Genomic DNA, 14,537 nt, shown 5'->3' with positions numbered 1-14,537 from the left:
ATGCCATGGGGCACACCCCTGTTCAATCAGGAACATATTCAATTACCTATTGAAGAAGACCTTAATTAGCTCACATAAACCCTAGACACGGATTCGAAAGCTCTGAAGCCCAAAGAGAAGACAGCCTTTGGATAGCTCTCTCCGCTTCAGAATTTTAGATGGTGCAAACAACCCTTCGTGATTTCAAAACAATCAGCGATCCATCTTCGTGGACTGCAGGAGAGCAATCCTTCCGGACCAGGCGAGAAAAAGAGCCCAGCTGGCAAGGGGACAGATCATAATCAGTTCTCCGAGGGCTCAGCCAGTCCCAGGTCCGGACATAAGAGCTGTCAGTGACCAAACATCTAAATTCTTAGCCCACCTCGCCATCTGCTGCTCCTGTCATTTGCATTTAAAATGAGTAAGACCGCCCTTAGAGGGGAGAGTTGGTGGCAGCATCTGCTGTTCTAGAACAATGGGTAGTCACTGGCCTCATAATGGCCCAAGCTGCAGCACAAGTGCGGGTGAGACTCCGAAGCACTTAAATGCTAGGCGGACAGTAAAGCAAGAACTGCAATTCTCTCTTTGATTTTCCCCCCTTTTCCTAAAGTTGCCATTCTCCAAATCCCTTCGATCATCTTGTATTATAAAACTTATGAGGAAATGTAAGGTCCTGTGAAATTTAAAAGTATTGTAAAAAATCACCCCTTGCTCTCGGTACAAGACCTGTCAACGTGATTTGAAGCTGCTGGGTTTTTTCTCTGCACCAGTGGCACTGGGCTACATTTTCTCCCCCGTTCCTGCTTTTGTGGAGTGGAGGAAGATGGTGTGAGCAGGAGAGAGGGTGGGGAGGTGAGCAGCAGGGAGGCTCTGGGAAGGACACAGGTAGGCTCTGGTCCCACTCTACCTGGTGATGCTGGGCAGCTCGTTTTCTCATGCCTCGGGCTGTATAATCTCTGCACCAGGGCAGAAGCCGATGGCCCACGTGCATGCACACAAACACACACACACACACACGTGCACACATACACACGCGCACACACGCACACAGGGCAGCGTCGCTTACCTGTGTAAAATGCCGAGACCACCTGCTAATTTCCCAAGGAAGCGGTCCCCACGTTTCCACTCAAGACTCGCACCTTCTTCCAGGCTAAGTATTTGGGCTGACGAAACATCCCCCAGGGACGCGTGTGGCCTCGTCGCCTACAGTCTCCTACTCCCTGCTCACGCAGCATCTCCCACAAGCATTTTTCAGGACCTGGCAGAAGAGGGAAGAGCGGCCGTCTCACCCTTCCCGTTCACTCAACAAACACAATTCGCTGTGCCTGGGTTGGGGGTGGGCAGCAGCAACTCCAGACGACAACCTGGGCCTTCCGGGAGCCCACGTGTGTGCCGGCGCGAACAGACAAACCGGAACACACACCAGAGAGTGACAGATGCGGGACGGAACCATGCCACAGAGAAGAAGAGAAAGGATGTCTCCACCCGACCTGCGGTGATGCTGACATGACAGGTCCACAGGGAATAGGACAGACGGTGACAAGAGCCCCTGTAAAGTGACACTGTCCTCTCTCCGTTCTTCTCTCCTCATAATGGAAAAAAGGGGCAAGGCGGGGGGGCGGATAAAGCTGTTTTAAGATGGTTTCAGATTTCAGACGTCTGGCCATCAAACCCCCTGTATTTCAAGGGAAAGCTGATCAACCATATGGCCAACGGCTGACTGTCTGTTTTTAAGAGCAACTCTTAAAGACGGGTGAATGTGTTTGTTTATGCGAACGCTCGGGCCCGCGCTCGTGCAAACTGTGCTCACAGAACTGTCCGTGTTTTGCCAGATCTACCAGCTTGCCACAAACAGCCTTCCACGCCTTTTCTAACTGTTTATAAATAGCACAAACACCCAGATATGCAAATCGAGGCAAGCTGTCCTTTCCGCTGATGCCGCTGCTGTGACAACGGGCCAAATCCGCACAGGACAGACCACGTGGGATTCTCCGGATGCATTCTGCTCCCGCAAACATGTGCCCCTCACCATCGTCCTGCGGCTTTCCTGCGGCTTTCCCCAGCCCTGTGGCGGGAAGGTGCTATGGCTCCCAACATGCACGGGAGGAGCAAGGATCTGCTGGGGACTGCAGGCTCATCAGAGCCCCATTCACAGCCGAGTCTCTTGACGCCCAAATTATGCTTTTCCATCACACTGTTTATAGGGAACTGAATTCAGGTTCTCTCTACAATGGCCCGAGGATGACCTGTTAGCATTCTCTTTCTTCTAAAATGTTGAAATGATAGCCTTATGCCCTCAGGAAGTGCCAGGATCTGTTTTAATCTCTCAAAACTCTTGAGACAACCGTATAAAATGGATACAATACCACTCCCCAACCGAGGCACAGGAAGGCTGAATAACTAGTCCCCGGTCACAGTCACCGGTTATTTCACATTTTTTTTTTCAAAAGTAAATATTTTTTTCAGAAGTAAATATTGCTTTCATTACAAATGTGATTAATGTGTAAACATAATTAAGAAGCGCTAAATAATAAAATATTGAAACTTGAAATTCAGATAGATGAGGGGCTCCTGGGTGGCTCAGGGGGTTAAGTGTCTGCCTTCAGCTCAGGTAATGATCCTGGGGTCCTGGGATGGAGGCCCACATTGGGCTCCCTGCTCTGTGGGGAGCCTGCTTCTCCCTCTGCCCCTCCCCCCCCAATGCTCTATCTCTCTCTCTCATTCTTTCTCTCAAATAAACAAAATCTTTAACAAAATAAAATAAAATTCAGATTTATGCAAAATGGGGACATTCTCCCTCCACTCTAATCTCCCACCCCAGCCCCTCCTCTGGGGCCCTCCAGAGTGTTGCCATGGGTGTGGCACACACATGTGACGTACTAGATGTCACCGCTGCATCGCCCCAGGGACCTGAGGGGGTGTCGTGACTGCATACCCACCCCCAAGACACACCTTCCCTAGCACCTCCTCTAAAGAGTCAAGGTGAGGAGTCAGCCTGTCACACAAACACAGCTCCTGGCCACCAGCTCCCCTCCCCCACCCGGTCACTGCAGCTGCATGTGCTCAGCCATCTTTTCTGCCAGCAGCCGGAAAGTACCGGCAGTCGTCGTTGTTGTGGACACAAACATGCCCCACAATCAAGTCCCCTTTGGGCAGGGACTCAGCACTGGGGACAGAATCCTTCTGTGCCTTTGTGTCCCTGCTACTGTCCCATGTCACTTTAGCAATCACACGGGGTTAGTGAGCTCATTAAGGTTTTCACATTCGGAATCTTTCTATATTTCATGAGAAATACATGGACACATCCTGGTTGAGATATTTGTACCATTATAGTGAGTGATAAGCGGATAAAGGCCCCTCATTGCCCCTCTCCCTCATGGAAACAGCTGTCCCTGTCCCCATCCTCTGAGGGATGCCACGGTGTCCTTCCGTGGCACGTATCAATTCCAGTGCACACATCAGGGCTTTATTTTGAGGAGGAACTCATCAACGGGCAACAGAAGTCATGCTTCCCACCGTAAGGAAAGCCCACTTCTCCAACACACACCATGTCAGAGGCCTGGAGTGGGTACGGCAGAAGGAGGATACAAGGCTTCTCCCTGGGAGGTCACTATCTCAGCCCAGAAGCATCACAAAATATCTGGGCAAAGGATGGGAAATGCTCAATCGAAAAGACATGATGGGCAGGCAAGTCAGAAAAGAAAATCATTCAAACCTCACTAATAACGAAAAATGCAAATCAAGGAGCTCCTGGGTGGCCTTGTTTGTTAAGCATCTGCTTTCGGCTCAGGTCCTGATTCCAGGGTCCTAGGATGGAGCCCCACCGAGCAGGGAGCCTGCTTCTCCCTCTGCCCCAGTCCCCCACACCCCTTTCGTGCTCTCACTCTGCGTGGGCTCTCTGTGTGTCAAATAAATAAATATTTTTTAAATGCAAATTAAAATGATATCATCTATAATTTAACCAGTTGACAAATTGCTTTGCCTGGTAATCCTCAGTATTGGTGAGGACTCAGTGAGGCGGCTGTTCTCGAACATGGCCGATGACGGAGCCAGCAGAAACTGCTCCTCTGCAGAAGGGTTGAAGGCATCTGCCCAGATCACCCACACCACCACACCCTCTCCAACCCACCCCAAGGACAACCTACGCTGAGACACACTCTTGAGTTCTGCAAACAAGGGTTTTCGTTACCTGCAATAGCTCTATAAACCATAAACCCCAAAGAGCCAATGTTACGTAAACCTTTAAGGTAGAATTTAAGTATAAATCATGTTTTGAAAGAGTATTTCATGATGTAAGAAAACGCTCCTTTATGTTTGTGGAATAAAAAAACATCTCAGACAGATGTCATACCTGTTTTACTAAAGGAAAAACAAAACAAAACAAAACACAAAGTTTGATGCTGAGAAAAAGAAAAGGACTAGCCCTTGGTCAAGGGTCTCCAAGATCTCCTGCTGCCTCCCCCCAGCCCGGAGGCTGGATAACTGGCCAGGAAAGCTCGGCGCACAGGCACCCCGAGAGCTAGATTCATCCCTGCGAGAAGGCACAGAGCCCTGTCAGCATCAGGGAAAGGCGTAAGGTGCAGAGGCCCCGAGGTGGGTGGCTCCGGGGTCCTCTCCCTCAGAGTTTCACAGGAAAGTGCATGTGAGTTGCTGTCACCAGGAAACTCATTAGAGACCCAGCATCAGGGGTTTCACTGGGGGCTGCACACACGGGCTTCTCTGGCCTGGCGCGTACAAGGTTCCAGACTCCCGGGAGGACAGCGGGTCTGCAGGCACAAACCGTGCTCTCTGCACAAGGAGCTCAGACTCCGGGAGCCGCTTTTACCTGTCAGGGTGGTGGGAGCCGTCCCAACATGGAAGTTCCAGACACCAGCCAAGGGCCCAGCTTGCAAGCAGTCCTCTTGGAGGACAGAGGACAGTATTCTCTGGCCTGCTGTGGTAGCACTTTTCTGCCCAAGGCTGACTCGGTCCTAGTGCTGATGTCTGCTGCTGAGACTTATTTTCTTCTCTATCTTTCTTATTTCCAAACACTCCCCAATGAACATGTGTTTCCTTTACGAGTGGGGAGATGTGTTACACACTTTTAAAAAGCTCTGTTTTGCCTATGTGAATTTTCAGATCACACGCAGGGGAATTCTGATATTCATAAAAGCCGCAAGAAGACAAATGCCAGTGAGAGAGCAGAGCAGGGCTGGCAAGGACATGAGAGAGCCACTGTGGGATGGGCTCCTGGGTGACGAGCAGGGACAAAGGTTCTTACCTATGTCCTCAAGATTTCCAGCTTCACCCCCAACCAAGTAAGCCAGACAGTCGCACTTCATCTCTGACATGGTTATGAGCAGACACTGTCTTGATTTTAATGCAAAACCTCTATTCTAAGCATTCCCAGCAGATCACACAATGGCTCTTGCCAAGATGGGTTAATTTCTTTTAAAGCCACTGAACTGGAAAAACGTGAAATCTTCTTACCTGTGCCTCCTTTGGACGACCCTCACCAAAGAAAGAATTTCAGAAGAATCTGAAAGGTAAAAAATAAATAAATAAATAAATAAATAAATAAATAAATAAATTGTATGAACTGGAAATACATAACCCAGAATACAATTCCAGACCCTACAACATCATTTCCTTATGTGTAATAGGGGAGGGAAACACTCTGCCTCCCCATTTTAAGGGTCAGGTGAGAAAATAGATCTACAAGAATGTTAATGATAAGATGCTAATATCAGAAACCCCTCACGTCATCATTCCACAAATGCCTACTATGTGCCAGCTATTAGGTCAGGCCTGGGCAATACAGTGTAAATAAGACAGACACTGCCCCATAGAGCTCAGAGGGCAGGTGGCCCCCTCGAAGATGAGATCGTAAGGTATGGGGGTGACAAGAGGCAGCCTTTCAGCAGGGGCTCAGAGAAGGCCTCTGGGACCGAGGTTTGGCTTGCCACCCCAGAACTACCACACGAAAGCTCTGTGACCTTGGGAAAGCTGGTTCAGTTTCGCTGAGCCTCAGTTTCCTTATCTGTAAGGCAAAGATCCAAGTAACATAGAGATTTGAAACAGCATTCGAGAATTTCCATGATGCACATGTGTCTTGCTCTCTGGCTTTGAGAATTGCTTCGCTGTTCTTTGGCAGCAGAGGCAGAACCCAGACAGAACTTCCGGGAGCCGAAAGCAGAGTGTTTGCTCCTCGGCAGGGTTAAAAGAACAGGAGATCATTCCACAAAATTACCATTATGCGTCTCAAAAAGGAAGTGTGACTTTCATAGAAAAATCTGTTCCATTTGGGAGAAAGGTCCATGAAAGCCACAAAAGCATAATATGGTCATACAACAACAATTAAATTCATCTGTCACAGAGTGAAACCCCAAGCCCTCGGGGACACAGCTGCTTTCTGAGCTGAAATTAAACTCCCGCTGAGAAACAGGTCAACTCTCTAAAATATTCTTTTGCAAACATCTTAAGTAAAAATTCCTTTAATTTGCTTGTCATTTTCCAGACGCAATACCTCTGCTGGCCTTACTTGGGTTTCAGCAGTCCTTAACCATGGCCCGGACTCCAAGCCAGCCATTGTGGCGACAACACAGAGGGACAGCTCACATGGAGGAAGCGACAGCCACCCAGTCACAGTCTGAAAGCAGCATACTGATTGCTATCATCTATTTCAGTTTGGGCTCTAACTAGCTTGAATGAAAAAAAAAAAAGAACCCAGCACACTAGCATATCCCATTTCTAGAAGGAAGTGATCAGATCTGAACATTACATGGAGTGCAGAGCGGGGCCAGGGGCCGGGGGTGGCTGTCAGGCGGGGGCGGTCCCTGCAGGGCAAGAGCTCATTCACAGGGGTTAAAATAACACGCATACCACAGAGAGGTGGAGGAGGCCCCCAGGCACAGGGCCAACCAGGGGGCTTTAGGAACGCATCTGGAGGAAAGAACCGAGGGCGGGACATCGAAAGGGTCCAAGAACTGCTCCAGAGCCTGGTGGAGCAGCAAGGAAGACACGTGGCCACCTTAACTCAGTCCATGACCTTGGTAAAGCCTCTTTCTCTATTTATTTTTTATTTTTTAAAATTGAGGTGTGACTGACACACTGCATCATGTGAGTTTTGGGTATCTAACATAATTTATATAACATATCTGTATCTCGCCAACGATCACCACGATGAATCTAGGCAACATCCCTTACCGCACATAGTCACAAGACTGCCTGTCCTTGTGAGGAGCTCTTTTAAGATCTACTCTCAGCGGCTCTCAAATATGCAAAACAGTATTATTAACTCAGTCACCATGCCGTACCTGAGAGCCCTGGGTTAAGCCCCTGATCTGCTGTAAGCCCCACTAAAGTCACTGGGGAAAACAAGAGATGTGAAACCCACCCAGCTTCCACACAGAATCGCCGAGGGGATAAAATGAGATGTTAAACTTCTTTGTGAACCATGAGGCAAAACACAAACGTAAGAAGTCATTACCGCCATTTATAACCACCACGTAAAACAGAGTTCCTCCCACCTTGTCCCGACCAAGAGCATCGTGAGTGCGGGCGATCTCACTGGGCAACCTTGGGGGGGGGCCCTGGGCAGCCCTGGACTTGAGCTGTACCCCTCCTCCAAGGGGTCAGGAAGCGCTCTCAGAGAGAGAACCAAACCAATGTATGAGACCACACTTTCTCGGACGGGCCTGAGCCCATCCCAACTCAGCACAGTGAAGCTATTGGGTGTTGTTGCCCGCTAACTCAGAAGCAGGAGCCTGTACATTTCCACAGCAGAGGCCAAAGGGTGTTCAACGTCCCATGATGATGGCAAATATCCTGGGCCTAAACCATAGGAATCATATGAAGCTAGAATCCCTGAAAAAGGTACTCACAGAAGAGAGTCAGTGAATTCTGCTCCCAATACATCACGTGTAGCGCTCGGTCCTCTGCCTCCTCCTGGCTGACTCCACTGATGCTTGGACCTTACCCAGGCATTTGCCACCATCACAGAACACGAAGATGCCTGCGTGCCCCTCACAACGGAACAGACCACCAACATTTCTCCCGGGGCATTCCCCAAAATCAGGCCACAAAGTCCCAGTAAATGTAGGTCAACAACTCCCCGGTTGCCATGTTCTTTCTCTACTCCCCAGGAAGATGGGTTGAGATGATGGATCTTGAAGTCAGAACTACAAAAGGCCATAAGTGTCATCTAACCCAATCCTCCTGCCCCAGCACAGCATCTCAACACCCAGACAGTGGCCAGGGCAGAAGAGCCAAAGCCAAAACCCACTGGCCCAAACTCGGGCCCAGAGCTCCTATAGCAATGTTGCTCTGATTTTCATTTTCCTCATGAAGGAAGATAAAGCAAGGCCTAGACAAAGCCATTCCATCCACATAAGGCCATTCGAGAGTCTATTTCGCACATACGTGGGTACTTCCCACCAACTGTACAAGCATGGATATACAGAGTCACTCCAGCTGCGTTTCAACTCACTGTCTGTGTTCATAAAGCACAAACTGGTCGGTGGTCCCAGGTGTTTACAGGGTACCCCTCCATCATCACACTCACCCATTTATCCTGCAGCCACAAGTCTGTCAACTGCCCTAGACCTCACCTCCATGAGAGCGGGGATCAGCTATAATTACCTCTATCCCCAACGCCCAGCCTATAAGACACCCAGTAAGCGATGAATGAACTAAGGTAACTATTCAAACATTTTAATTATTTTTAAAGATTTTATTTATTTGTTCGACAGAGAGAAAGAGTGAGAGAGGGAACATAGGTAGGGGGAGTGGGAGAGGGAGAAGCAGGCTTTCCACTGACCAGGGGCTCAAACCCAGGACTCTGGAACCATGACCTGAGCTGAAGGCAGAGGCTTAATGGACTGAGCCACCTAGGTGCCCCTACTCAAACATTTTATATCCGCATTAACAATGTGGATACGGATTTCATACCATGCAACTTAAACCTTAACTTGTGGACTTATCCTGTGTTCTCCTAGATTTCATTTGCTAAGTATTCAGTGAGCACCTAATATGTGCTGGGCATTGCTGAGTGCAGATGGCCTCACCATGCCTGGAACCAGAGTCCCTGTTCAGATGGACCTTGGAGTCCGATGGGAAACAGAAGAAGAGACAAGGCTTGGTGGGAGAGCTGAAGAGAATGAGCCCTGGCCACTGAAGGATGACTCACTGGGTCTGGCTGGTGGGCAGATAACGTGCACTTCCTACAGCGTGTGATCATGTCCCCTCGGCAGCTAACAAAGCCGCAGTGCGATGACCCCCTGCTTGCCAGACATCACCGCGGAGCCGGGTTCAGCAGAAGAAACCAAAGAAACAAATAAACCTCCAGGACTGTGCATGAATACAGACTGAAACCAGCTTTTTGGGGGGCAACGTTCCAATCAGGAAATCCCCTGGCCACACTGGCTTGAAATTCAAGGTACTCTCGAGGCCAATATTCAAGTGATGAATTAACCCTACCAGTTAAGACCAAAGACATCTTTGATTCAAGGGCTACAGATGAATTATCTTGGGCAAATTTATTAGCTCTGAGTATTTCCATTAAGAAAATTGTGAAAATTACCAAGCACTTATCATGTGCTAGGAACAGGCAAGCAAGCTACACGCTTTAAAGATACATTAGTATTTAAACCTTAGAACAATCCTGGAAGATGACAATGGCTCCTCTCTTCTCATTTCATAGATGAAGAAAGCGAGATGTGCACAAGTTCTAAAACTTGCCGGAGGTTACCCAGCGGGCAGAACCCAGGCAGCCCGCCTCCACAGCCCTGCCCGAAGAGGCGGTATTTACAAGCCGTCCAGCAGAAAGCCCATACAATTGGCTACAAGAAATACACAGACCATTTCACACCCAAAATCGTCTTGGGCCAATCAGACCAGATTGGCTTTAGTTCTGCAAAACTAACTGCCAAACGATTCCGTAAAGAGAAAGCAGACTGGGTAGACCTTGGAATAAACTGGAAAGTGGGTAGACATTTGCAGGGTATGGCGTTATTGGCACAATATTCGTCACTCGCCCCGCAGTACCCAAAGCCGGAGTAAGGTGGTGAAAGCAGGAGGGTCTCGTGCTGCCTGGAGCTCCCACTCACCTTGGACTCAGGTTCATAACCTTTACCGTCCATCAGAATCTCCTGGGCAGCTTCTCACACCTACCGGTTCCCGGGCTCCATTCCTGGAGATCCTATCTGAATATTGTGCAGTGAGCATGCCTGCTCTTCCCAGAGCCCCCGCCCAGCCCCAGACATACTCCAGGGTTGGGAACCGCTGCTTGCACCCTTCAGCTCTGTTGGCCAAACGCTCGCTGGGACTCGAAGCACTAGGGATCCAGGCTGGGTAAGAGAAGTCACCAACTACCCGCCCACCCCTAAAAGTATTTACAGTCTACTCTGCTTTTAGGATAAAGAAACTAAGGTTGGAGATTTATTCCAGTTCAAATCAAAGAAACCCCCAGTGAAAAAATGTTCTCATACAGGTCTATGTACAAACGACTTCCTTGGTCCTCCCCGTCAGCAGCTGGAGGCTTAACTAACTGAGCCGTGAGAAGCCTACAGAGATGAGAAATTCAGGTCGTGGCTGTTCGCCACAGTCCACGTGCACCCGTCCCCAGAAGGAGGTCTCAGCTACGTGGTACATTTACCGTTTTACCAACCAGAGAAACGGAAAAGCAGGGTGCAGCCTGGAGTCAAGGGGCTGGGGACTCTGGCCCGGGGCCCCAGAACGATGTCCTGTCAGGCATGGCCCGCCTCCTCCCCAGTCCCGGTCTGGCTACCAGCAGATGACAGGGAAAGCAAGCATGCAGGTGTCACTGTAGGTAGGCTCCAGGCTCCAACGGGGATAAATGGGATTTCTGCCACCAACCAGGTAAGAAACCCAAGTCCCTTTCCCTATTCCTTAGAATCTGAATTGGGAGCAGAGAGCACAGCAATCATCCAACCAGGTGGACAGGGCGCAGAACACATGGGACAGGTGAGGGGCGGGATCAGGAGTGCCGCGGCCGGAGGCTCCCCTGTCCACCCACTCACACGTCCGCCAGATGGCTGTCCTGTCCTGGCAGCTTTCACAGGCTGTTCTGAGGTCCTGAAGGTCACAAACGCACAGGGCTACCGTGGTCCGTCGGTCTGGAACAGATCTTGGACTTGTCCTTCTGCTCACTTCTGTGAGCACATGGGTTCGGATGGGCATTGGCAAGTTACAACGGAGAGACTCCCCTCGGTTCCTCCCCCAGGAGTGCAGACTGGCTGTCAGCGGTGAGGCCAGCTTTCTTCTCCATCTCTCACTGCGCGTTCCTGTCCCTAAAGCACTCGGGCCATGCCAGCAAATGTAGGCAGGAAGGAGCCTCCTCTCTCTACGCCAACGTGGAGGGGTGGGGGGAGGGCCCACTGGGGCAGCTCTAACTCAGCAATAAAACAGAACACCCCTCCCCCCATGACACAGGATGTACGACACACGGGCTCCCTGGTATCACCAGCCGGAACCACAGACATGCTTCAGAGTTTCATACAATTATTCCCGAAGAGCTGTTCGCACGGCATCCCTCCCCATGTCTGTGATGGGCAGCCAAGCCTTGCTACCATATACCGCGTACGCACATCTCAGCACCCTGGTGTGATATGGTATATTTCATTATACCCATTGTCTAGCTGGTGACAGCAAAACTCATAGCAACTCAGTGACTGTCCCCAGGATGCCCAGCTAGTGTTAGACCTGGGGCACGAGGCCTGGAGTCCAGAACTGATCTTGTCGCCACCGTCCTGCACAGTCCCTCTGCGGATGCTCGCCAGCTCGCAGGAGCACAGAAAGCGGGTCTGTCCTCCAAAGCCCTCACAATGCGGGGACAAGGGGTGGGGGGACCAGCTTCCGATGAAGAGAACATGCATACTCGCGAAGGTCACACGGGACCATGCAGTCCATCTGTGCTTTGGAAGGCGGCTTCTAATGGCCGTGGGGAGAGGGACATGTGTGAGGTGCTCTCTGACCAGACAGAGAAAGGGGCTCTGGAGGTGCACAGTAGAGAGGCTTGGTCACCCGTAGAGCATCACGGACATGTGTAACTGCTCAACAGCACCAGGTGGAGGCACTAAGCCGGAACTGTAAGGGTGAGACAGGACTGAGCAGCCAAGCCCTCGAGAGCAAGGTGCGTGAAGTCTGGTTAGACAGCCAGAGGGAGGGGAACGAGGAGGGCGCGTCTAGTCTGAAGGACTGATGAGTAAGGATGTCATTACCCAAGTAAAAACTGGGCAGGAAAAGCAGGCTTGGAAGAGAAATGTGTGTATGTTTTATTTGAGAAGCCCAGGCACCCCAACGGTGAGGATCGCTGAACCATCCTGGATTTCCAGAGTCTAGCACAGACTACACACGAGGGGACATCTGCAGAAGCGACAACAGGAGGAAGGGAAGGAAAGGAAGCCGGGCAGAAATGACCACCGGGTTGCTGATCTGGATCCTGGAGGTGGAGACAGAAACCAGGCGGTCATCCACAACGGTTCTCCGTTCATGGACTCAATGGGCCAACAGCTAGCTGAGAGCCCAAGTGTACCAGATGCTGGGTCAGACGCTGCAGGGCCCCACTCAATACCCAGAAGCTCCAAGGGAACAGAACAGGCATGTGGTGCGAATGAGTAGGCAATCCAAGAATCAAGACAGACACGAGGACTGCGAGGGAACAGCGGAAACAGAGGCTGACGTGCGTTCACGTTTCCCAGTTTTCACGGTACCCCGCGCACGGCTCACGCATCACCATGACGGCCCGGCACCTCCCACCCTCCAGAATCATTCAGAGGGCTTACCAGACCAAAAAATCCCGATTCCAAAGGTGGGGGCATTTCCAATGTTTCCGGGTGACAGTGGTGTGTGGCCAGAGGACCATGTTGGGGGACGAGGGAGGGGACAGAGGCAGGGCAAGCGCCAGGCAAGGTATTAACGATGCCTGGGGGCTGGTTCTGCTTCTGGACACTAACTCGGTACCTGACCTTGACCAAGACACATGAAGTCTCCAAGCCTGGAATTCCTGACGCCAAAATGAGGACAAGCACAGCCATGACCATGCTCGGAAGGAAAGAACAAATGAAGGTGTGGTGAAGGAAACACCACTGTATTTTAAAAATTTACCTTTACGGTAATCTTCGAAGGACGAGTTTTAGGCGATTCATCTATGTGTTTTTCTGCATCATTTACTTCTTTACGACGTGCATGTAACAGGTTTTACAAGAACATAAATAATTTTTTCAGAAGCAAAAAAGGTTCCCATTTCAGTTCTCTAGAAGAATTTTCCAGTGGGTGATAAAAACAAGCAAATGCTTCACAACCAGCTTCTTTTTCATAATTAAACTTTTTATTTCAAAATAACTGTAGCTTTACAGACAAATGTGGGAGAATTTTATGTACTCTTTACCCAATCTCTCCCAATGGTCATGTCCTTGCAGAAGCATAGAGCAATGTCATATCAGGATCCTCACACGGACACAGGCAAGATACAGAACATTCTGCCACCACCAGCATTTCTCCGCCGCCACCGTGGCCCCCTTAGAGTCATGCCTACCTCCTTCCCGCCTCCTATGCCCTGACCTTACTCTGTCCTCCATTTCTGTAATTCTGTCACCTCAAGAACATCCCATAAACAGAACCCAAAAGCACAGACTCGCTGGGATTGCCTCTTTCTCCTTCAGTTTAATTCTCCAGAGCTCCACTGGGTCATGGCATGTCTGTAATCTGCTCCTTCTCACCGCGGAGTCATGTCCCATGCAGCGGCCACTGCCACTGTTCAGGAAGATGCCCCTCAGAGGATGTCTAGGTGTTCCCAGGTTCCGGCTCTCCAGCCAGAAAGCTGCCAGGAACATTCATGTGCAGGGTCCTACGTGGACACAGGCCTTCATTTCTCCAAGACACACGCCCAGGAGCACGTGTGCTGAGTCACAGGGTGGTTGCGTGTTCAGTTTTCTAAGAAACTGCCCCCCGGTTTTCCAGTGTGGTGGTCCCCTCCTCTGCTCTCAGCTACCACGTACGAGGGGCCCAGTTTCTCTGCACCCTTGCCAGCGCTTGGTGGTGTCGCTGTGTCTTACTTGGGCCACTCTCCTAGACCTGCAGGGACCTGTCATCAGGGTTAGAGTCACATTTCCCTAATGGCCAGTGAAGCTAAATGATGTTCATGGGCTCCCCAGTCACTCGCTTATCCTCTGCGATGAACCGTCCCTCCGTGTCCTTGACCCGTTTCCTAATTGCATTGTTTGTGTGACTGTTTTTGAGAATTTTTTTACACATTCCAGACATAAGCCCTGAATCTCAAAGGTTTCAGGGTTTTCCTTCTCCAAATTTTATAGCCTTACATCTTGCATTTAAGTCCACGATGCACTTTGAGTGGACTTTTGTTTACGGTGAGACTTAGGTCCGGGCTTCTTGGGTTGCCCATGGATGTCCGAGGGCTCCTGGCAACGAGATCTGCTTTGTGATGGGGAGAGAAACAGGCCAGCACACACCCGCCTCACAGGCAAGTCTTGTTTTGTGAAATTGTAATTCCAGTTCTATACTGGACAATGTAAAATGTCCAGCTTGAAGGTTTGAAAAAT

The 14,537-nt window shown here is 50.2% G+C and overlaps 1 protein-coding gene across 6 annotated transcripts in view; it reads right to left on the bottom strand.

The window, feature by feature from the left end:
• The window catches only part of AFAP1 (actin filament associated protein 1), a 130,354-nt gene that overhangs the window by 96,067 nt on the left and 19,750 nt on the right, over window positions 1-14,537 (bottom strand). For 3 of the 6 annotated variants that reach the window (XM_032333733.1, XM_032333734.1, XM_032333740.1), the window contains exons 2-3: window positions 5,449-5,497; window positions 1,046-1,237 (exon numbers count right to left, since the gene is read on the bottom strand). The gene's annotated coding sequence lies outside the window, so the exon portion shown is untranslated. The remainder of the gene's footprint in view (window positions 1-1,045; window positions 1,238-5,448; window positions 5,498-14,537) is intronic. The other 3 variants (XM_032333736.1, XM_032333735.1, XM_032333739.1) reach the window with 1 other exon arrangement.

The sequence above is a fragment of the Mustela erminea genome, chromosome 2 (genome assembly GCF_009829155.1).
Source record: "Mustela erminea isolate mMusErm1 chromosome 2, mMusErm1.Pri, whole genome shotgun sequence".
NCBI classification, from domain to species: domain Eukaryota; kingdom Metazoa; phylum Chordata; class Mammalia; order Carnivora; family Mustelidae; genus Mustela; species Mustela erminea.
This window is presented reverse-complemented; position numbering and strand designations above follow the sequence as displayed.